This window comes from Oryzias latipes, chromosome 16, assembly GCF_002234675.1.
Source record: "Oryzias latipes chromosome 16, ASM223467v1".
NCBI classification, from domain to species: Eukaryota; Metazoa; Chordata; class Actinopteri; order Beloniformes; family Adrianichthyidae; genus Oryzias; species Oryzias latipes.
The window spans coordinates 8182993-8208936 of NC_019874.2; the positions used below are offsets into that span (position 1 = coordinate 8182993).

At 39.2% G+C, this 25944-nt stretch overlaps 1 protein-coding gene across 3 annotated transcripts in view; it reads left to right on the forward strand.

The window, feature by feature from the left end:
* Nucleotides 1-25944, forward strand: part of tsnare1 (t-SNARE domain containing 1) — a 182395-nt gene that overhangs the window by 12974 nt on the left and 143477 nt on the right. The gene's annotated exons all lie outside the window — the stretch shown is intronic.

Sequence of the window (25944 nt, forward strand, 5' to 3'; positions counted from 1 at the left end):
ACAAAACCTGTGGAAGTTGAAGATTTTTCTCCTCCACCTTCATATGATCAAAACCGTGTCTGAGTGTTGAAATGACGCTAGCATGAAAGCTAAGAGAATAACGTACAAACAATCCCGAGTGAAACATTCATTTTAAATCTCATGACCAGTACAGAGTTCGATGGATTCTATGTCAACTGCATTCAACCACTGTTGCCTTGCTTCCAGGTCCACTGAAAAGTTGCACAAGCCAGTAATTTTTGACAACCGAAGGCAAATAAACCGACAAGCCATGCTAGGGCTAACACGCTAACGACCGACTGGTACAGAATCAAATATGGGCGGGGCTTTTGCCACCCGCAGAAAGCGTAGAGAAAGTGTAAGGGGCCATTCAATTGGCCAAAAGCGAACCCGCCTGCTTTCCCGATGAGTTTGATTGACAGATTCACTAGCCAATGGTGAGATTAGTTGACCCGCTCCGTCAGATGAGTCTCAATATTCACCGTAGAAAAATCTCTCACACACACGGGGAGATTCACAAACGAGAACGGGATTTTGAATGCACAGTTTGCAGTTCGAATGATCTGTGAGTTCACATCACATGTGTACCTAAAAATCACGTTTGTGAAGCACTTACTGTGCATTTCTGATACATTTATTGTGAATTTCTAAAATGTTTTTTGTGAAACACAGTGTGCACATTTGTGAGAAACACTTATTGTGCATTTGTAAAACATTTAGTGTGCATGTGTGAAACACAATCTGTGTGTTTGTGAAACACAGGGTGTGTATTTCCGAATTTATTTTTCACGTTTGCATAAAATGACATTTGTGAATCGGAGCGTGTGCATTTGTAAAACCGGTTGTGTGCATTTCTGATTATTGAGACTGAATTAACTCCATACAAAACTGACCCCACATTCCTCTAGCAGTAGCAGCCAATCCTGGACTCTGAATAGGATTCAAAAAATGAATGGGTATAAATACATTTGTCTTTACGTGAAACTCCCCATGGAGCGAGTGAGCAACTAGAACAGCACATCTGTTGGCATTCAAAGAAAAAAAGTCTTTGTTAGTTTTGATTGAGTCTGATGACTCCAGTTTAGACCTCATCAGTTCTCAACACTTATATTTTCTATTGTAGGGACATTGTACATTAAAACATTTCTTTAGCCGAGGCAAAATCAGAAAAAGAAAACTATTTCCAGCTGCAGGTCTTGGATAGATAAAGGCTTCAAGTCATCCAGAGAAAAAATGTAAATACATTTAAAGAGAAACATTTGTAAATATTTCTCATGGAAGGCAATTACCATGAACAACAATCATAAAAACTTCACTTTTGGCTGATTGCAGCCAAAGAACAATGGCCAAATCTAACTGTTGTGAGCTTCAAAATAATGCACTTGCACATCAAATTCTCCTGCGGTTGTCAGAATTCACAGAATTCAAACACAAAACTGGTAAAACCCTATCCTGTTCACAGCAGCATTAGGTAAAGCCTCACAAATGCTACCTTGTGATGTGGCTGACACTGAAGATATGATTTGCCATCTGCTTTCAGAGATAAGTGCAAAAAAAAATCATAGCTGAAGTGAATATCTCCTTTATGAGGATGGATGGAAAATGGAGGGACAACAAAAAGTATTTGAATTTCTTCTGTAGATTTAAGGAGACAAGAGGATGTGTCATCCAAGGCAAGAAAGCCTGGCTTAGTGGTGTGTGCATAATGGCCGGACAGAAGCTGAGGCATCATTAGAGCAATCAGTCCTGATCTAGATGGAGATACACAGCAGAAGAAAAAAGCCCGAGCCCTGTCTTATTCACGTTTTCCTCATGTTTCGACAGAACAAACATTCTGTCATAAGAGGCAGTTTGGCCGTTTCTCATGTAAGCCTTCATCTTCACTTTTTTTTATTTCGGTTTTTGTTGTGAAACTTTTTTTTTGCAGATTTGCTAAAACAACTTTAAATCTACCTGAAGACATTTTAATGTTTGGAGTTGTGATGAAGTTCTCATCTCAGTGTCTCCCGTATTGGGAACCCTTTTGATCACTTCAGAATGGATAAGTAATTGATTGTTGCTGGTTATTAACCTCCCAGAACTTTGAACTGGCTTTTCCACCACTGACAACAGCTTGTAATCAGTCACAAATGGCAGCCGATAATGAAATTAGTTCCTGTTTCTGCTTCACAACTTTGTTTGCCCCACAAAGTATTTGCAAGGGCATGGAGATGCCACGGTTTGGTCTCCCTAGAGAGAGCGGAGTGATCGAACACCAGAATGTAGATAATGAGCTGCTGCGTCTCTGTTGTCTCTTTGTAATTACCCGTGTGTCTGACCAAAATACAAAGATGAATATGTGAAAAATAATTTGTTATAAAAGTTTTGATGTATGCTATTTTTTTTTAAATTCATTATGATTCACATCACACTCACCTCCAAACCGCTCCAATGCACACTGAAGGTCCAGATTTGATCAAGCCAAGAGAACATCATCTGCAAAAAGCAGAGACAAAATGTTGCTGTTCCCCAACTTCCCCAAAGAAATCTGTCCACAAAAATGGGACAGTGACACAGGACAAAGCTATCTCATCACACAAATGTGTGCACTCTTACAATGTACTTTTTGAATTACTGTTACATATCCATATTGGTGTTTATGTCTCGCAGAGACAGAGAAACTGACCCCTCACTTTTAGTATTGAGTAATTATATTTGTAGTACACTTAAATAGACTGTTTTTTGCAAAGTGAAGGTAAGGCAGGTTTATTTGTATAGCACAATTTGTGTACAAAGACAATTCAAAGTAGTTACATAAAACATTTAAAGAAAGAAAAAGAAAAATCGATTAAACTTCGAATGAATATATCTGTGCGGCACTTATGTTGTCAACAATAGACTGATGGAAGCTGGACAAAGATTTCAACCAACATTGACATTTCATTGAGAAAACAGATAAGATAAAACAGAATGAAAATAAAGCTTTTTGTAGGCCTACCTATCATCAATATTGTTTACTATGACATTTGGCAGTAGTCTGCATGTGTGTGAAATTCTTACATTATCGTTTTACATTGGATTGCTTTGCCAATAGAGACATAGCTTGTGATGTGGATGAAATCTTATATCTGATCCAGCCAGACGGACAGATGAACAGTTAAGCCTTGTTTCCACTGAGCGGTACAGTCCAGCCCAGTCTGGTTTAGAATGGTCCAGGCAATTGAAGTAAGCATTTCCACTCAAAGTTGGACTGTCTTGGTGCATGCGTCGTTAGGCTGACAACAACAATGAAGGTCATCCAGCAGCTATTCTTTTCCTGCTTGGCTTTTGGTTCTTCGTAGATACAAAGCATTTCATGTTGTCTGAGAGAACATAAAAATGTTTTTTTTTTTTTTTCTGTGCATGGACACCAATTTGTGAGTACAAAGACAGTTAACCACAAATGTCCATTATTGCACAATATCATTTTGTCTGCCACACCCAGGTCAGCCTGACTGACTTTTGATGTTTATGGCATTCTGTAGTTCTGCTGTAATCAGTGTCTCTGTCACTGCATTACCTTTGTTCAATAGTGATTATTTGCTCCAGGGTTTTTCCTTGATCATCTCAAGTCTCTAACTTACCAGCTTACATCTTGACTCTGCGTTTGAGTTATTTGCTTTTGAACAAAAAACACCTTCAAGCTGCTTCGGCCCATTTTTTTCATCCCCTCAGATTGTATTTTTTGATGTTTTTGGGGTGTACAGTGGCGTAGTGGTTAGCATTCTCACCTCACAGCGAAAATGTCCTGGTTTCTTGGCGGAGTCCTTTCTGCATGAAGTTTGCATGTTCTCCCTGTGCATGCGTGGGTTTTCTCTGGGTACTCCGGTTTCCTGCTACAGTCCAAAAACATGCTTCATAGGTTAATTGATGACTCTAAATTACCCTTGATGTGAATGTGTGTGTGTGTGTGATTGTGTTGCCCTAAAACAGGGGATCTGTCCGGCCCCGCCTTCACCTAACGTTATGTTGTGTTTGTACATTTATATTTTGTTCTTTGACCTTGAGTGTCCTAAAAGGCACTCTAAATAAAATGAATTGTTATTAGTACAACCTGATGCTTTGCTATTCTGCTGATCACAGTGTTCTCCACCCAGCCTGAGTTCTTCTCTGTGTCCCCACAAGAAGAACAAACAAGATTCAGTTCTTGTCTGTGCAGAGCATCTGTCATCTTGGCCCTCATTACAATGCAGCACAAGCAAGAGTAAAAATCTCCAATTGTGCTAGTCTGTGTGTTCTTACCCAAAACCTTTTCTTCTGTAAGAGACACTGACTCTTTTGTTCAAGTGACCATTGTGAGGTCTTTGTGTCAGTTTTCTTTGTGCAGCTGAAGGTTGGTTCTCATACCTGAACTTCATCAAACATTTTTACAGCTGTCCTTAGCCACACATTCTGAGGTTTGGGCTCTAGTAGCTTGGTTTCTTGCACAGAGAAATTTGGTTCCATTCATTCCAAATTTCACAAGATATTTTGAGACACAATAGTGAAGGCCCCAAACTCTCGCTCTTTTATGAGTTATATTCTCTGACTAGGACATAATCAACGCCTTATATCTGCTGACAGGGATTGAGATAATGCAACTGCCCTCTCTAATAAATAGGTTCGATAGCTTCATTTCTGTTTTCATATGCATTCCATCTCTCTATTTACCCACCTAATTTATCACACGCTGGTAAGCTACTTTAAATGCTCCGTCTATTCAGCTATATATGGCTGTTAACATTTAATCTGCAGATCATAATGGTTCCTCAGTCAGAGCAGCTGAGTTCTGTTTTAAAGCACAAAAAGAGAACTGCTGGAAACAGTTTGGAAATGTTTGTCATTGTCTCATGCCTACTACATAAGAGTATTACTGAGTACATAGTATTGCTAATATTACATTTTACTGAGCTCACAACTGTGCTTCATTATAGCTGACCAACATGAGTCTCATACTTGTGTTATAAACCACAAGATCCTTCAGCTTCCCTAAACAAAAACAAAAATCTAGGAGCCAAAGAAAATTAGGAAGAAGTGGTGGCACGTACCTTCAATCCAGCATGAGCTGAATATGTTAAGCGTTCCCCTGCAGGGGCTTTGGAACAGTGATTTTGGGCTTAGGGAGGGTTTTGATGCTGCTGTGTGTTTGCACATACTGGGGTTTTAATCTCTTCAGTCGGGACTGTGTAGTCACGGTGACGGCTGTGGGGGTTTGTGAGAATCTCCGATCTCCAGGAAGTCATAGCCGCAGGGTGAGGCATATGTAGCATGAGGATGGCACCAGAAGGCAGCTTCGCGGCTGTCCAGCTGACCATCTGTTGTGGTGCTGCAGACAGGGCCAGGAAGCTCCACCCCTCTCTTCCACTAAACAAAGAATGTCATTTGAAAATGCCAGGCCCCAGGAGAGAGCTCATTTTCCCCAAGATGATTCACAGCACATTCCCGACACTAGGCTTCAGATGGTCTCAGTTGGGCGTCAAGAAAACATCTTTGAGCTGTACAATGTCTCTGTGTTATGCATTTGTAGCTGCACAGAATGGGACCGGTGGAGTGGAAGTGGCCACAGCATGGCTCACTTGTTGGCCAAAGATCATTACTCGTCCTTGTCTGCTGCCAGGTCCTCAGGCTGTCCCACTGTTGTCCCAACCAGCCAACCATGAACTGGTAACTCAAACCCTATAATGACATTTCAAATCGGATCCTACATTTTTCTGTTCTAGTTCCTGATATTGATATAAATTCAGCACAAAAAAAGGTGGGACTTTTGGTTCATATGGTGAGGTGGTGAAAACTGTCGTAGCAGCCAGTATGTAAAAGCAACGTCACAAATAAGCTGTATAGAAAAAATCTTCTTTTTTATTGGATATTATCTTTGAAATGCAGATTATAGCAAAACAATTTGTCTATGTGTGACAGATTGTTTTGACAAACTATGTTCTGTTTGAAGCTGTGTCTGAACCACAACCAGGTATGTCCAGAGAAAAACTGCTCCACTCATCACTAAACAGTTCTGTTTATCATCAACAACATTTTCAGTGTAAAATGTAAATTGTTCTTAAGTGATGAATTCAAGAGTAGTAATGTTTACATTTACATGGTAAAACTATAAAGTTTTAGGTTTTTTTTTAAAATCAAAGTAGAGCATTGATTTATATGAAACATTTTGAAAACAGCTTTTTGCCTTGAGTGGTTTTTATGGGTATCACAGGGGAAATGGGAAATGTATTTTCTTTAACAAGAATAAAGAAGACATTCTTTCTGCAGACTTACTTTTTTTGTAAACCTTTTTATTTTTTGGTCAGATACTCTCTCTGGCCACTTTATTAGGCACCACTGTCCAACTGCATCTTGCCTTGTATCAACGGTTCAGGCAGGTGGTGGTTGTGTCATGGTGTGGGGGGGTATTTTCTTGACACACTTTAAGACCCCTTGGTACCATTCGAGCATGGTTCCAATGCCACAGCCTACTTGAGTATTGTTACTGACCATGTCCATCCAGGATAAGGTGCTATGGCATTAAGCTGGAATCATCTCAGATTGGTTTCTTCAACATGACAATGAGTTCACTGGACTCAAATGACCTCCAGTCACCAAAACTCAACCCAATAGAAAACCTTTTGGATGTGGTGGAACGGGAGATTGGCATCATTGATGTGCAGCAGACAAAACTGTGTGATGCTATCACGTCAATATGGACCAAACTCTCTGAGGAATGTTTCCAGTACCTTGTTGAATCTCTGCCACCAAGGATTAAGGGAGTTCTCAAGGCTGAAGGGGGTCCAACCCTCTACTAGCAAAGTGCACTTAATAATGTGTATATCATTTTTTTCTTCAGGGTGCTTTTTTTTTTTAGAGTGCAGCCAGGAATGAGGGGTGCGTCAAAAAAATTCTTAACATAATAACCTAATCTTTTTTTCAAAGGTCAGCTGCACAGCAAGGCAGAAGAAAGAAAGAAAGAAAAGAGAGCAGAACATTTCTCAAATCAAATAATGAAATTGAAATTGGCACAATAATAAAGAAGCACTCTAGAGGACCATCACCTGCCCAGTGTAATATATATATATTTATTCATTGTCACATCTGCAGACAGGCCGGGGGGCTGTAACCAAGACTAAGAGTACATATCAATGCAGATATTTCAACATGTTTTTTTTTTCATATAAAAACTGCAGCATAGAAAAAAGCACAAACCTTATTATCATCTTACCTTTACTTGTAAATAAAGTCCATACGCCGCTCCTTCTGAAGAAAATGACTTGATGCTTGCTATCACTTCTTCTAGTATTTTTTAGCGTCATAATATCAGGGCTCACTGGCGCCCCCTAACATGAGGCACGAGAACTGCTGGCCTCACCCAGCGGCTTTTTTGCCGGCGTTTAGCACTCAGCACAAGAAACACCTTCCTCACATACAGTTATTGATAAAAACAAACACTGTACATCATATACATCTGCTAAATTATGTAAACTCAGCTCATATAGTACAAGTGATTGAACGGACATACAGAGGGACAGCAGTACCGTCTGACTGCATAGGTATTGCGCAATCCAAGGTGAGGCTCAGCGGGCTGGTGCCTCATCACACGTCACTTTTTAGTCTCTGAACGGCAAATGCGGAAATTCAGCGAATTTGAAAAGAAAAAACACCCAGAAATGGTACATTTAAATGGAAAATGACTGCAAAGCACAAATTACTGCTTAAATATAATAATTGAATTATTTTTTTCTCTTTTCTTCCCATAAATGACAGGTGAGGCACATGCCTCACTGTTGTGCAGGCAAACCATTTTGGAACGCACAGCTTCCTGTGACATTTACTAAATTAGTCTCAACTTTACTTCAGTTTGGTTTGGTTAATTTTTTATTTTTTTTGTTTTTTATGTCCGTGAACGTTAAATGATAGAGCTGCCGCTCTGGCTCTGAAGGTTTATCAACAAATCCAATAAGCTGAGATTTAAACAGCACCTGCACGAAAAAACAACTAAATATAAACCATGTCTAGATTAAAGTGAAGTTCTGCTGTCACAAGGGAACATCAAAATCTTTAAACATTTGCTGGAAATGCCAAAAAGCAGAATCGCGCACGAGAGTAGTCTTTTTGAGCTTCTAAACAAACGACTCTTTTTCCAAGTTAATCTAACACTAATAATTTAAGTTAATGCAATTTAAAAAAATCATGCTGGGTTAATAACTTGGTCCTTTCCATGTCCCCTTAGGGTCAAAAGACAGGGATTGATATTTCTGTGCATAAAGGTGTTTTTAATGTTATATATTCAGTAAAGGCCCAATATCTGTGAATGAACTTGTGTTTAGGGTTCACATTTGCAGGAAAATAATGATAAAATAACGCTAAATACTCTATTAAATTTCTGAGGAAAAGTCATAAAACATCAATCATTGGACTGAATAACATTAAAGGCTGTTGTGATTTTTATATCATTGCTAAAAAAAAGGCAAATGCTACATTTCTATTCCCCTTTGGTCCTCTTTTGCTCTACTTTTAAAGGCCTTTAGCCCCCCCCCCCCCTTTTCTTTTACAAGATAATTGGGACAGTCCCTCAAACAAAGGCCAAACGGTGAAGCTATGAGGAAATTTGAGATTGACTTTTAGACATCTTTCAGAAAACATCTGAAGGTATTTGCTGCCCTGGTGGAAACTTGAATGTTATTGCATTACAGTGAATGAAAAACCTTTACAACAGACGAGCAGATGCAGGTTTAGCTGTTTAGAAATTCATACAAAAATGTCGAGTACCATTCACTCTGAAAAACCCTGGTTCACAAAAAAAAAATGAACAGTGTTAAATAAGTAATTGGTTAGTTAAAAATGTGGTTTATGTGTGGAATTTGTTAGCAAAGTTTTTTTTAGAAAATAGAAATATATATTAAATGTCCATATCAAGGTTTGTACAGTGACGTTTGTGCGATAGTATGCTTAGCAGACATGTGAGAAACCTAATACAGGTAAGAATTGCTCTGGACTGAGTTAACAACAAAGTCCTGCTGTAGCATTTACAATAGTATTGAGCAGAGGTGGGACCAAGTCACTGTTTTCCAAGTCACCTCTAAATCTAAGGTCTTTAACTTCAAGTCCGAGTTAAGTTCCAAGTCAGGACAAACTAGTCTCAAGTCGATTCCAAGTCCTGCCGATGAATGTTTCAAGTCCTTTGAACAACAGAGTAGTTTCATTTACACAGACCGTTTATGTATTTAAGAACTGTTTGTATTTGGTAAAGGTAAATTACCTCTGAGCTCATGCTTCCCCACTTCAAATATCCCAAATGATTTCTCTATAACTAAAACCCAGTTTACCGCATTTGGAATTGTGATAACTCAGAAGTGAACCGGGGTGAATTCTGGATATTACATTCCATCATTACAGACCAATGATGTGTAGTTAAATGTGTGGGTGATGAGGCGCTGACTTTTTCAGAGTCAGATTTACCAACGACTGATTGTGTTTCATATCTCATATTAGCATCTTTTAGAAACATAGCAGATACATATTGGAATAAGGGAGAATGTGAAATGAATAGCAGCCCAACACACTACAGGCTGATTGTTGTCTAGTTTAGTTTAGCAGTTGTTCATATTTTATGACTGATTTTATGTTCTTGTACAGTCATTGGTGTGAAGCCTGTTGAGACAACTGTTTTGTGATATTGGGCTAAATAAGTACAATTAAACTGAATTGAATTGTGAAAATAAAAAATAAAAAAATGAACAACATTTTGTTTAATGTTTAATATTTTTGTTGCAATTACAACTTTTCTTTGTCGTAATCTTTGTGCTATCCTAGGCACTTTAACATTGGGAGTGGGGTCATCTAGACCCACTAGACAGTGCTCTGAACCTTTTTTCTTCAATGATTTGTGATCTTTACTGGTGTCCATGGATTACATGAAATCCTCTTCACCTTTATCAGCCTTTGTCATGGATAAATGTAAGGGTGGGGTCATAGGACAACACAGGATTAAATACTAAATTTTCTCTGGTTACTTTGTCAAAATATGTCCCCGGGTCACTATTGACAGTAAGTTAACAAGAGATATTCTGTATTCATTTTGAAGAAAGGTAGGATTTAAAACATAAATGTTAAATGTAAAACAAAATATTGTGTTTATATTTTTTTTTGCTAGGTCGCACACTAAGTAATTACGGAGTAATTGAACAGGAAACACGCAGAATACAGAAGTTGTGAGTATATAAACAATTAAAATGATTACAACCATACCTGTAAATTGCATTTATAAAACAGATTAGTTTTATCTGCTATACCAGTCAGATGTTGTGGGTTCCTGGATACCACAGCTGCTGTGGTGGGGGTCTTGGTGTGGGGATGTACTTCCTCTTTTTTTACATTCCGTCACCCACCCTGGAAGAACATAAACACTCACTCGAGCACAGGTGCTATCTCACCTTTGAACAAATGGTTTGCATGACTGAATGAAATGTTTCACATGTGTTAGTCTGAATGCATAAGTATGCATGTGTGAACTGTAGTTGTATTGGGAACAAGTTGACATGTATTTAAGTGATAATTTTTGGAGCCAACAGGTATGTTTGTAACATTTTTAACTTTATTATTTACCTGACAGTAATGATTATAAAAACTGCCAGCAACTTATTGCTTAATGATGCTTTACAATTTCACCCCCCCCTTCTATATTCACCCTCTTAACCCCCCTCTCTAACACCCCTCTTTCTTCGTCCCTCCTCTTCTTTTCTTACCAATCCAACAAAAAACTGATATATAATAAATATAATATAAATAAAATTCACATAGATACATTTTAGTCTCAATTACTTAATTGTCTATTTAATTATACATCTTGTGTGTCAGGAGATTCATAACTCCATGTTGTAACAGTAAAATATGTCAAACACAAGAGGTTTTCAGCTCTGATCTGTTTGCTCAGCTGTTGGACAGGAAGATTTAAGAAGAAGGAAAAAAAACAGATTAGTGGACGAGTAGCTTTTATAAAAAAATGCACATCTCACAATGACAGGTGAAGCACTAAATACAGCCACATGCATACTAAAAACTCAGAGAATGTAAAAAACAAAAAATACAAAGAAAATGCAGCAAATACTCGCTAAGGACTGAGAGAAGGATTTCAGACCCCATGCAGAGAGACAGAGAGAGAGGGGGGGGGCTTTTTTTAACCAAAACACAACACCACAAAGACCAGCCAAATGAGCAATGCATCAACAATACAGAGGAACTGCACATTGATGTTAAACAGACACTACGTATTTGTAATGTTTATTGCTGCTAGAGTTACCTCACAGATTCTCATGCTTCCCCAATAACTAAGTCAAGCTCGAAAGGCCATTTACGAAAATCTGCATAAAAATGTGTGCACACTTCACAGCGCAAGTGGAAAAAGAAATGTTGCATGTGATTTATTCACCATATGGATCTATTAAACGGACAAAATGCCCAATAATTTTCTACAAACGGCACGCCATTGATGAATTTCCAATATGGGTGTTTCTGATGGGATGTCCAAAACAAGAGATTCTGTTGAATTTTAATAAGAAAAAAATTATGAGAATGTTGCAAGAGATGCATTTGCTCATAGGCAAGATGTTTCCCGAATGCTTGCCTGTGATCCAAATATGATGACTCACCAATCATTAAACCATCACCCATCACCCCAAATTTAAAAGAAAATGAGAAAATACGTAAAGAACCTGCTATTCTAGTGTAGCAATCAAATCCTTCCATGCTGAGCTATTCAGAGGACAGATTTATGCAACAAGAAAACGAATGGACAGAAACCTCAGTTTATCATAAACTCTTTCTCTTTGCAGCATGATGTTATTGTCAAACAAGCTACAGCCCATCAAAGACTTTTTCTCACCACTTTGGGAAAATTAAAAAGGGGATGAGCTCTTTTACAGTATGCTAACCAGCAGTTAAATGATGGGGAAACCAAGACAAAAAACCTGAAAGAGAACCAAAGAAAGGTACCAGGTACATTCTGTTTTTTACTTTTTTTTTTTAAAGGCAGGTGAATGATTGATCCTCTAACAAAGTTCCCTTGATCTGACTCACAGATTTACAGGTGACTGTTTGCCAATAAGCGGATGATCTTCCTGAAACGTGGTGAGGATCATTTTATTGATGACCTGGCTGACGTTGGGCAGATGCGTGTGTGCTGTCTGAGAGATCAATTTAGCCTGAAGCAGGATTGCACACATTGTTTCCATCTAATTTACAGTTTTTAAAGAACAGGTGCTGCCTGGCATGATCATGTACAACAGGCTGCAGTCACTGGCTATAAGCTAAATTCCCTCCTGACTTCCTAACTGCTAAACAGCTACACTGCTAAAAATAAATAAAGAGAACAATATGAAAATACCTCCTATGCCTGAATTAATGAAATATTCTTTTAAACCCTTTATTATTTACATAGTTGTACTGAAAACACAACCACTTAAAAAGTATTAATGGAAATTAAATGTGTTCTCCTATGGAGGTCTGGATGTGGAATCATACTCAAAATTAAAGTGGAAAAACTCACTGTACACTCATCCAACTTGGTTGTAGCATCTTTCAAACAAGTCAGAATGAGGCTCAGTAGTGGGTGTGGCCTCCACATATCTGTATGACTTCCATGCAAATCCTTGGGTATGCTTTTGATGAGGCAGCAGATGGTCTCCTGAAGAATCTCCTTCCGCACCTGGACCAAAGCTTCCACCAACTCATGGAAAGTCTGTGGTGCCATCTGGATTGGCCCGAGACATGATATCACAGATGTGCTCAATTGGATTCAGGTCTGGGGAACGACTGGCCAGTCCATTATAGTCCATTATATCAATACCTTAGTCTAGGAACTGCTGACACACTCCAGCCACATGAGGTGTAGCATTAGGAGGAACCCAGGGCCAATTGCACCAGCATACAGTCTCACAATGGGTCAGATAAACTCGTGTGGGTACCTAATGGCAGCCAGGCTACCTCTGGTGAGCACATGGAGATCTGTGCAGCCCTCCAAAGAAATGCCACCCTAAACCGTTACTGATCCATTGCCAAACCTGTCATGTTGGAGGGTGTTGCGGCAGCAGAACTTTCTCCACGGCATCTTCAGACTCTGTTATATCTGTCACAAATGCTCAGTGTGAACCTGCTTTCATCTGTGAAGACCCAGTGGCGAATTTGCCAATTTTGGTGTTCTCTAGCAAATGCCAAATGTCTTGCACGGTTTTGGGCTGTAAGCACAACTCCAGCCTGTGATGTTGGGCCCTTATACCACCCTCATGGAGTCAGTTTCTACCAGTTGGAGCAGACACGTGCACATATGTGGCCTGCTGAAGGACATTGTGCAGGACTTTGGCAGTGCTCCTCCTGTTTCTCCTTGCCCAAAAGAGGGGGTGGTGGTCCTGATGCAGGAGAGTTGCCCTCTTCCAGCCTCCTCCACATCTCCTGGTATACTGTCCTGTCCCCTGGAAGCGCCTCCATGCTCTGGACACTACACTGACAGCAAACTATCAAAGTACCATGGGTCACTTGTGTGGGTTGTAGATGACGTCTTCACAACATTGTCAGCATTCAAAGGTCACCAAAACATCAGCCACAAAACATCAGGACATAGAAGTTGTCTGTGGTCACCACTTGCAGAACCACTTCTCTATTGGGGATTTTTTACTGATCGCTATTATTTCCACCTGTTGTCTTTTACACCTGAACAAAATGAGGTGAAATTGATTGCTTCCTGATTGGACAGTTAGATCACACAGAAGTGGGATTGACTTGGAGTAACATTGAGTTGTTTAGGTGTTTATTTTTTAGAGGACTTTAGGATTTTAAAATAATGCAGACACCACACTTTCTTTTTTTTCTCTTTAATGGCAAATATGACATAACCGATTTACAAATGTAACAACTTAATGAATATAAATATTTTATAAAGACTATATATGAATCCCATGTGTAGCTGTAGCTTACCTAAACGGTAAGCTTCCTGGAGAATTGCATCAGGTTGCTGCTGGTACAGCTTTAGGAGCTGCTTATTCTGCTGGGATGAAATCCTTTCAGTTTGACAAAAATGTTGTAAAGGAACCTTTGCTCTGAGCCCAAAACGTCTGTGACTTTGAGTTAGACAAGGGACTCTGCAGGTTTTTTAGCAAACAGATACTTGGGATGAATACTAAACATGTATATTTGTGATATTTTGAAATCCATATATTAAAAGCTACTAATGAATCTTAACCAACTTGGATTTAAATTTACTGCAGAGCGGGTGCCAGCTGCGCTGCCATACTATGGACACGCAGATTCAGCAGCATAGCAGAAGAGCAACAATTTTAGAAACTAATTCCTCAGTTTGACATTTGTGCTACAAAACCAGCAAAGGCAAGAAAAAAACTGAATAACACCTTAAAGGAGGGAAAAGAAAAACATGCCATGGGCGGCCATTTTGACATACAATCCATCTGCTGTTATGTGGTCATTGTACTGGTTCGTTGTGGTAAATAGAGAGCTGAAAACTTTGTTCCAATACTCACCTATGGCCATGAGCTCTGGGTCATGACCGCAAGAACGAGGTCCCTTATCCAAGCGGCTGAAATGAGCTTCCCCCATTGGGTGTCTGGGCGTTCCCTGAGAGATGGGGTGAGATGTTCAGCCACCCGGAGAGAGCTGGGAGTACAACCGCTTCTCCTCCACATCATGAGTAGCCAGTTCATGAGCTTCAGCCCACTGTTGTTTCTCCAAATCAAAAATAAACCTATACCGTGCCTCAGTCCAAATGGTATTTTCCAAGATCGATTATAAACGATTTATCTCATTTCATTTTGAAACAATGTTATGATAGTATTGGTCAATTTGATTAACAACTTGCCTCAGACAGATCGATCTGGTTGAATAAATTGATTCATAGAGTAATAGATAAAAATATATATATATATATATATATATATATATATATATATATATATGTATATGTGTGTGTGTGTGTGTGTGTGTGTGTGTGTGTGTGTATTTAAAAAGCAATTCATTCATTCCTTTGTCTCTGAAGTGCATTACAAGCGGTGGTGTCTGGCCTTCTGAGATGAGACAATCTTTTAGACAATGAGCTGAGTGAAAGTCTGCCTAGTTTGCAGTCTTACTTTTAGAATAGGAAAACCAAGTGGAAGCTGCTGTTTAGATTCCAGTCTGTCTGTGGGGACGACCAGAGCTTTTACCATCCAGAGTGAGGTTAGGGCAGAGAGAACATGGCAATTTTTTTAAACATCAGTAATATTTCATCTCTCCCAGGAGTTGAGCATGATAAATGCGTTAAAACTTTTTTTTCAAGCACACCTGAAGCAATTTAGCTGAAGATACACAAGGAGTGGTGTGAGGTAGAGACCTTAGTGTGGACGGTACTGCTGATCCACTCCCCTTGGCTGTTGCTACTCTTTCACAAATGTTTGCACTATGAAGACGGTTGACATCAGACTCAGAACTCCTTCGACAGGCAGTGCGGTTCATCTGCACTCAGTCACTAGTTGACAGATCCTGCAGATCATAACTCGTCTGTTTGCATAGTTGGGGACAGTTTAAAAAGAAAATGAAAAATGGGCTGATCCTCACTCAATATGTAGTAAAAAGCAATGTTATTGTTGACAAGGTGGACATATAAAGTGACAAGGATCAATTAAAGAGAGTTAAAACATTGTGTTTAAACAATAATTACAGTGAAAATTGAATCCTGACTTTAGAAAAAGGCATTCTTATATTTTTGAGTGCAGCAGCATGAGAAACATTGTGCAGCTTATCATTTTGCTCTTCATACATGTTGTGAACAACACCAAGTTTAACTTTGCATTAGTTGCTGGGTGATGAAGGTACAACAGAAATGCCTAATTTGTCAAAACAACAACACAGATGTTCGTGTGCCTGATTTATGAAACTGTAGCTCTGTGTGAACGCTGGAGTACACATCATGTGGGAAAAGGAAGTTAGCCTGTATAGGTGATGATGAATGAATGGGTCTGCATGGATGTCTGTGTGCAGGTCTGTGCAGAGCAGACATGTGTGCTTATGTTAATATACATAGATACAGTGGATGTGTGTGTGTGTGCACTAAAATCCACATCACAAGTCGCTAATGACTTGAATGTTTTTTTCGTCCCTGTCTTTCTCTTAATTACTGATTTCTGATCCTTTTTGATCGACCCCTCTCCCTTCCCACTTTAACCCCTTGTGCTATCCTAGGCACTTTAACATTGGGAGTTGGGTCATCTAGACCCACTAGACAGTGCTCTGAACCTTTTGTCTTCAATGATTTGTGATCTTCACTGGTGTCCATGGATTACATGAAATCTTTCCACCTTTATCCACCTTTGTCATGGTATGGAGAACATGTCAATGTAAGGGTGGGGGTCATCTAAGATAGCACAAGGGTTAATTCTTACTATTCTCTAACCCATGATCCATTTACTTCCCCCACCCCAAATCTCCCTCACTCTCTCCTTTGGTATAATAACAATGCGATGTTTAAAATAAAGTAAAACCTTCAATTCCTGCAGATATAGTTTATACAAACAATGGTCCTGTTGCAATAAAATCAATCCAACTGAAGACGCTCAAAAAAGTAAAAATAATAGTGATGGCAGCCCTCGTGCATGTGTGGGTTTTCTCCAGGCACTATAGCTTCCTCCTACAGTCAAAAAACATGCTTGAGAGGTTCATTGGTGACTCTACATCATCCCCTAGCTGTGAATGTGAGTGTAAATGTGTTCGGTTACACTTCTTGGTGTAAACCAGCACCTGTGTAGGCTCCAGCAACCCGTCCCTTTGAATAGAAATCAGTGGGTTTAGAAAATGGATGGAAATAGATGGACTGATGCTGTGAGTCTACATAATCAGTTTTTGCTTGTACTATCTGCTATTATGAAAATACAAATGTAAAAATTCATAATTTAGCTGCCATATGTGATTTGGAGGGACACTTTGGGCCTTTTTAAGAAGGTGGAAAAGCGCTATTCAAGTATATGTCATTTACCATTTTAACAAGTTTTTCTTTACATTCGTCTTTTTAAGACAATTTCTATCACAGTTTCTATCATGTAGACATGTACAATATGTTAACAATCATTTGTTTAACTCACATCCCCATAACATCATCTTCCTGTTGCCTCCTGTCTCTCCACTGTCTTCTTCTGGTTTTCATGCAGCAGACAGGATTTTATCACGGTGTGTTGGATTTCAGAAACATCTGGTGCAGTCTGGTGCATGCCGTAATAGCAGAGGAGACAGACCAAGCTTGTCTTTTACAGAGTTCTGCCCTTTAAAGAAGTTGTAGATCTGCACGAAAAGAGTTGGAGGCAGAGCTGGACGTAGCAGAGATGAAGATGAAACGGTACTCTTTGGGGGCGACCAGGATGGATCAGGAATGAATCCATCAGACGAACAGATCATGGTAGATGTTCTGGAGATCAATGCAGGGAATCAGATGGAGAGGTTTGAACACGTCTAGAGGAGGAACAATGATTATGCTGGTAAAAGGATGTTGAGGTTGGAGCTACCAGGAAAGAGAGGAAGACCAAAGAGGAGGTTCATGGATGTCAAGGAAGAGGACATGAGGGTGGATGGTGGTAGGAGGATGCAGAGGAGAGTGTAGATGTGGTGACTATGAAAGGGAGCAGCTGGAAGATGCAAAAAAAAAATCTCAGCTGTATAATTACGCCTGCATTTGTAACTGTAAAACAGTATATGTTATGTAAAACACAACAAACAGGCTCTTCTATTTATAGTTATACATCAGCGTAATCACCATATGGATGTTTCTATGTGCAAAACTGTCAGGTCTAATGAGTTTTAGGGTTGCAGAGACAATAGAAGGGATGTCTGCAAGATCTATTCACAATATTTTTCAAATGTATTTGAAGGAATATGATGGAGGAGCCGGAGGTGCATTAGCAATACGTAAGGTGTCCAACTGTTCTGCAGAGTGGATGTTTGGAGTGCGGTACTTTCTTTTCTAAAGTCCTGTGAAGTGTATTATTATTGCTGTAGCAACCCCTTCAATCATAACCCTTCAACACCGAAGATGTCGCCAGTGACTCATAACTATCACATTCTGACATGCCGTAACATTTTTAAGTTTTCACACTATCGACAGAAATCAGATGATTCCGATGCAGAGAAGAGCTGCTTTCATGTCGGCATTTTAACCGATACGAAACACATTTATTAACATAGTGTTGCATAACGGCGCTGTTCTTTGTAACAGGATTGGCTGATTTAAGTTGATTGCATAAAGCGTTGCATTGCAGTATGAAAGCTGCCTGTCTGTGCTTCAGAATCTGCTGGGATGACATTAACTGCATAAACGGTGGAAGAGTTACAGTAGTTGAAAGAATGTTATCACTGGAACTTAAGGGTTAAAAACAATGTTTTTAAAATGTGCTCCATGATTTGGTTGAGCAGGTATTTCAAGGGTTAAGCCACACATTTGAAGACTGGCATTACTGTGAATCGCAGAGCATGTCACTTCAGTACCATGAGCCATTACTGTTGTCATGATGAAACTGCTGATGAAACTGCTGTTTGTAACAGTCAAGCATGCTCATAAAACTCACGCATGCACACTGAAAACATGCAGGGATGCATGGAGATCACAAAGACCAAACAGTCTGTGAGCCATTTTGGTGAAACCAATGTGTGCAAAACGAACCTGCAATTAACTGATTTCTCCAAAGAACCCAAAACTGTTTTTACTTAACAGACACCAAATAAGCAACCTTTTTATTGGGATTTTATGAAGAACAGTAATTGTTTGTTGGTAAAGAATAGGAGTGAATTTATTGATGCTTCAGTGCTGGAGCACGGTGTCAGTATCTGCCCTGGCAGAGATTCACATCAGCATGTGTGGTGAGGAGAAGCGTGCGTTCTCCCTCTCTCCATACACTCCTCTGTATTGAACTGTAGGGCTGCAGGTGTTTGCCTTCTAGAGGCCGGGGATTTGACAAAGAACAAACACAGATAACAGATCTTTTGTGTTCTATTAAATATCCTCTGTTTATTTTATCCCTGTGAACCCGCATATGGTAGTGAGGAGGAAGAGAAAGTGCTGGTGTAGATAAGGGCCGAGCTTGTTTCTGTGATTACATGCGGCTTTCCGCAGGGTGAGGGAGATAAAGACAGTGGTAGGCTGCTAACTGCTCTACACCATTACTCTGTGTTGCCACTTATCAGAAAGAAGGTGGTTCAATTCCTGGACCTAATGGTCCTCACAATGACATGTCCTTGGACGAGGCACCTATTGCTACATTTCTGCTGATGCGTCCATTGGACAGTGAAAAGGTAGGATTTCCTAAAGAGGTGAATGATGGAACAAACAAAACACAAATGAATGCATAGACTTGGAAAGTGGACAGTTGCAAAGAATTTATCTTATTATTGTTTCCAAAAGGATCCAAAATGAGTAGTTGAACATAATTTGTCCAAATTGTATCATCTCTTTAATTTAAAGCAAACAAAATTACAGTTTTGAGATGAAAAATACTTCATGAAATAAATCACAAAATAATCTGCTCCTTGACAGCATAGTAGCCGATTTTTTTTATAGGACTCATATATTTACAGTGACAGTGGATTAAAGAGAGCAACATGAAGTAAAGATGTAACTAAACGTGATAAACTAACTCAAATGAAAGAAAAGTAACCTCTTTGATTGATAGCAGATTTAAAAGCTTAGCTGGACTTTGCTGCAAGCAGACGACAAAACCAGTCCACTGAGAGGAAGACTCTGGTCACATGTAAGTGAACCCTGGTGCAGTTTACCACCGTGTGAATGCAGACAAAAGAATAAAAGTAAGGGGCAAAGGAAGGAGAATGTGAGCTCTTGGAACAAGAAAATAGCAGCTCATGAAGCTGAGCACGCTTTAACCATGGAAGCATTTGGAAATGGTTCATAATACGGTGAGGAGGTAATCACCCTTTTCAAAGATCGAGGACTAGAAAGACAGAAACAAGAGGAGATAAAGTTAAAAACTGCTGCTAGTTTTCCTTTTTGTGCCTTTTTTCTTCCTGGTCTGTTCATTTTGGGGAGTAGCACCTCAACATGAACAGCTATTGTAGCTGCTTGTTTTTTCCACGTGGTTTGGTCAGTGTTTACATGTGATAAAAAACAAATGAAATAAAAATGTGACTTTTTCATAAACCCTAATCATGTAAACTAAGTCTGCTGCACTTTATTGGTCTGCAAGTGTCCTAACTTGCATTTCCTTCACTTAGTTGTTTCAGAGGTGGTCCTGGCTAGTTTGACGCCCTGGGCGAAACACTGGACGGCACCCTCACCCAACCCTCACCCCACTCCCCACCCTGCATACATACAAACACAAGAACACAATATATCATTTATTTTACTTAATTATTAAACACAAGTAAAATAAACTTGTATAGTTGAATTCACAACTAAGGTTTAGTGTGTAATTAGTTAATACTTAACACGCATCAGTTTGTGTTTTCTTTTTGAAGGCTGGCTAGCTTCTGGTAAAAAAAATAATTTCTATTCTTTTTTTTTTTCTTGCGCTGAATATATCCCTGACACGATTTATGAATGAATACATTCTTGTCATTCCCGTTGGCTTCATGAATGAACATCAATGGAAACTAAAGGACATATTCTTCTGTTTTCTGTGCTTAAGTGTCAAATAAAACTGAACAAAAAAGACAAATGATTGTGTACATTGGATTTAACTCACAGACTTTATTTGAGAACCGCAGAAGAGTTTAGATGAAATCCACCAATAAGCTAATTAACAAGACTGATCTAATTAAGTGCAAAACATCATTAACCAAATGTTGCTCAAAATATTACTCCTCCAACAGTATATGTGGTCTTATTTGGCACCTAGCAAGTTAAAATTTTGGTCACTGCCTGCATTCCTTTATCCTTGGAGTGTTTTTCGTCCTCTTCTTTCTAAACCGGAGGCTGATGTTTCCTTTGATCTTTTGTAAACTTTCCACAACCTTGAATAGACTTTTTCATCTGTCAAACACCCAGATTTAAGATTAGTGAGATGATGGAAACAAATGCACGTTGATGCAGACTCCTTTCTATTTTTTTTCTTTTACTTTAAAAAAAATCCAGTAAACCCAATAAAGTGTATTGATTTTATGAATGACCACTATTTCTTATTAGGAAGCAGCTGTTAGTTTGTTGTGGGGTCTGGAATCATGAGCGGTGAGTCTAAGCCCCTCCCTTGCCTCTGTATCTGCTTTTCCTCTCTACCTGTTCCCATTCTTTTACTGTTGCGAGCTGGTTTCCCCCACGAGCGCTCCTCCAGCGTCTTCTACACGGAGAGCGCAAAATAATGTCATTACAGCAGCAAGTAAACACGATAGTAGGCGTGCCCTACACTGCAAATTTCATTAAATTTACCCAGAAATTGGTGGTTTTAGTCTAGGAAAAGTGCGGGGGAAAATAAAAAAAATGGCTTTTTGTTTTTTTGGGTGCTTGTATGAATTTGCGCCCTGGGCGACCGCCCACATTGCCCAAAGGAAAAACCGCCACTGGGTCTTTCAATACTAATGGTCTCTCCTGTCAAAAGAAAGGGAAATGTATCCATTTGTAGCACCTTTAAGACCATGGAAGTGGAAGTTATGAAAGCACATATTTGTAAATCTGAGCGGAAGCATTTGAATATCTGCCTATTCAGCTCTGAAAGCTTTTAGGTAACATCACATACAGCACCCTTTTATTATTTCCAATGCTTTTTGTAAGTGTCATTTTTATGGGTCTCTCAATCAAACCAAACAACCCAGAAGGGATGTTACTTTTCCTTAGACACACCTTTAGTCTGAAAACTACAGGCAGTGGCAGAAAGAAAGAAAGAAAAAAAGAAAGAACGTTGTGTATCTGAACAATATATAGTTTTACCTTCTGATCTTTATTCTGTAACTTTAATTTAGATAATCTCAAATATACAATCCATAACAAAGAAAATTCACCAAAATGAAGCAAAAAGACTTTTGAAAGCCTGAAAATCTCGTTCATGTTAAATAAAACAGTAGCTGCCATTCTGGTGAGGAAATTTACATTTACAATGTTTTTGGTGGCTGTATGTGTCTTTGTAAGTGATCAAAAATGATAGATAGATAGATAGATAGATAGATAGATAGATAGATAGATAGATAGATAGATAGATAGATAGATAGATAGATAGATAGATAGATAGATAGATAGATAGATAGATAGATAGATAGATAGATAGATAGATAGATAGATAGAATGAGACCTATCACTGTGTGTGTGATTGGGATGGAGGGGGCCAGAGTGCGTCTGTGGAAAGTAAAGTCAGGGAGGGTTTAGTTATGGAACAGAATGGGGTGATTTATCTTAATAATGACTCATTTTTGTGTGACAAGGCAATTTCTCTGCTTGTTTCCCTGCGCTCCTCTTCAGGCTGAAGGTTGTTTTCAGAGGGAGACAGGGCTAAAGGAAACCCCAAGATCAGACAAGTGAAGAGACTTTGGTAATTACACAAGCCCCGAGTTTACACCTCAGGATACTCAAGCTCCAATAAATGTAAAACCTGCACCCTTGAATGAGAAGAAATCCTAGCTGATAGGGCTTTTTCCTAAAATAAGGATGAACAATGTGATTTAAATGATTTTACATGTCTTTTTGGAAAAGGACAACAACATGTTCCATCAATTAGCATTTATAATACTCATGTATAATGAAAGTCACTGTGCTCCTATAGTTTTAGTCATTGTGGTAATATATTGCTTTCTTTCTCAAACTGAGTCTGCAGTAAACTGAGGTGTTCACTGATTTTTTTAAAGCTGTGAAGGAAATTTTAGAGAAAAGTTGCTTATCTAAGCAATGCAAAGAAAGCCAAAAAATGCTACTTTGTTTATTAAACTCATCAGCAAGTTGATTTCCTTACTGCACTTGAGCTAATCAAATGAGCTTGATTAATAGACACAAAAAAGGTGAAATGTTTTTTGTTTTTTTCATTTTATTTTAACAGCACAACATACACACAATATAGCCCTTATGTCACACAGCCAGGGGCCCCAAATGATAAAAAGTGATAAGGGTCCAAGATCAGAGCAGTCAATGTGCTCATGACTATTTTGGCTGATGGCCATGTCTGAGGAAATGTTGATGTCCAAGTTCATGAGGAACAAAGTCTACTGTTATTAGGCATGATAATGCTACGGCTTGGGACCGCGTGTGTTGTTATCATCACATTACCATGTATTTAGTATTTTGATCGTGAGCAAAGAGACACCAGAGGACTTCTGAAGGACTGAAAATCATCTAGTCTTGTGAGATCAGGAGAGATCACCTCATGCAAAGTCGTTTAGAGGATTTGTTGAAATGTCACTGATACCAACACCAGATGCTGTTCTGATCATTTAACAAATCAACACGTGTTTTTGTGTAATAGCAGTGATCCTAAAACAATTTTGTTGTATTGGTTTTGAGAAGAATAAAGAAAACTGTCATTGTGCTTGTTTGGAAGGGAGGCATTTTAAGCAGGTGACATCATTTTTATAACAGGCAGGAACAAATGTCTTTCGTGATACTTCACTAATGCACATGATTGAACCTATAAGCTGTCCAACCCTGGTCTTCCATTTATCACATTTTTATAGCTTCTTCTTTCAGCTTATTGCTCATTAGCTGTGACTGTGACACAGTGGATGAAGCCCACACAGAGTACCTGAAGTCTTTGGATGCTGTGGGCTGAAAAGTCTCTACAGCATCGCGTGGCAGTCAGGAGACGGGGTCAGTACCATGGGACTGGCAGAATGGGGTTGGTTGTTCCTTCTTTTTAAGAAGGGGGACTGAAGAGTGTGTTCCAACTGGGAAGTCACACTCCTCTGCCTCTTCAGGAAAGTCTATTCCAGAGTTCTGGAGAGGAAAGTTTGACCAATGGTCAAAAACAGTGCAGTTTCTGTCCTAGTTGTGGAACAGTAGACCAGTTCTACACATAGGACAAGGGTTGTGGAAGTTTGTTCATCAAGTTTATATGTAATTTGTGGATTTGGTGAAGGCGTTCAGAAGCGTCCCCCATGGTACCCCATGGAGGATGCCTGTCAGTATGGAGTTATCTTAAGGAACAGAATACACTGAAGTCTAGTCTCCTCAGCTCCAGTCATTATGACATGCTGGAAAGACCATGTCATTATGCTAGCATCAAATATCCTCGGGATGCTCTCAGAAGAGCTGGAGGAATTGGCTGGTGAGAGGAATGTGTGGGAATCTTTGCTTAAGTGTGAACTGGTGAGGATGATGGGAATCCAACTGTTAAATGAAAACAAAGCATTGTGTGGGCCTGCAGCAGGAGCTGACCATGGTGCTGACAGGATGTGAATTCTGCCCAATGTTCTGAATGTCAGAATGAACAAATTCAATGAAGCATGGGTTTTTGTGTTCTTTGCGTGGTTTATTCGAACTTCTTCCGTGGTTCTAATGTGGTTCATTCGTGACACATCTGTGAAAATGTTACGTAAAGACCACAACTTTAATCACCTTTTCCCCGTAAATCCATGACTAGTTTTCATTGATGCAATATGCACAAAATGTACGCAGTGGCTCTTTGAGACGGCCTGCTCCCTCTGCAACCCGGTCCTACACAAGCAGATGCAAATGGATAGATAGATGTGAAACTTAAGGGATCAGAGGATTCCTTTTACAGGGGCGTTCACTAGAGAGCAAATCTACATTTGGTCTGCAGACAAACCCAAATGTTTTTTGGAAATCCTTCAAAATAGAAAGAAAAATGCTGATTGAAGCAAGATAGAACAGATACGGCTAGGATTAATTTAAAGTGGTTTGGATTATGGACTAGGACACAAAGGAAGAGTCTAACAACCTTTTAAACAACTTGAAAATTTTTCTCATTTAGTCTCTGAGCTGTCTTGAATGTCACTCCAACGAAGGTGCAAGATGCTTGCATTGAATCTTAAAAACATGCACAGAAGGTTCTAAATTAATGCAGGTTTACTAATTTTGCGTTCTGCTTCTTGTATGCACTCCAGCGTACCTGAGCTAATGAAGAGCATACAAGCACGCACTGCCCCCAGCTGGACCTCCCTACAGTTAGTTTGGTTACATCAACTAGAGAGATGAAGATCCAAAAGCCACTTCATCACTAATACTGAGTTCCTCTTTCTTTTCTTCTCTGAAGAGGTTCCTCTTAAGGATGAGTGCAATGCACAGTTTTTTGATTTTTCTTTCTTCCTTTGATATTCAATTATGAATCTGATTTGTAGCTTCATATCTTCAAGTCTATACATCAAAAGCTTGTACTCAAACCAGTGATAACTTGGTCGTCTTTCTGGAATCTGCAAAATGTGATGTTAGTTTAATTACAAATTACAATCAGGCAAAACTCAGCGGCTGTGGGGAGTTGGACGGGTGTGCAGAGAGCCGCATCTGAGCTTTTTGAGGGCCAGATATCACACAGTGCTGGATGATAGTCTCTGTTAGTCACTGTTCTCAATGTGTGGATTAGAGATGTGACATGGCTTTAAGAGATAAAGTTTACATTTTAGAATTTGCCAAACTGATCTGACTCACTTTTACAGCGATCTGTGTATGTTGCTGTGACCAAATAAGCCTGAGTGCTCTCCATTGCAGCTCAATGCAACAAAAAATGCATAAACTAGGGTTCCTTCTGCGCATAAACAAAGTCTGCGAACATCATAAACACTAATAAAACAGATGTCTCACATGTCTCACTGATATGGAACGGGCATTTTTATTGGACTGATAATGTTTAAATAAAAACACAAAGCTTTACTCAGTACTATTTTTGCCCTCTTGTGGCTGCTAGCACACATTTGCAAAGCTAAAAAGATGTAACATGCACTCATTGTTTTTCCTTTCACAAATAATAATAATACATTGGATTTATTAGGCACCTTTCTAAACTCTCTGCTGTTGTTCTAAAATATATGGCATACATAAATAAGAATATGGCATAAAAT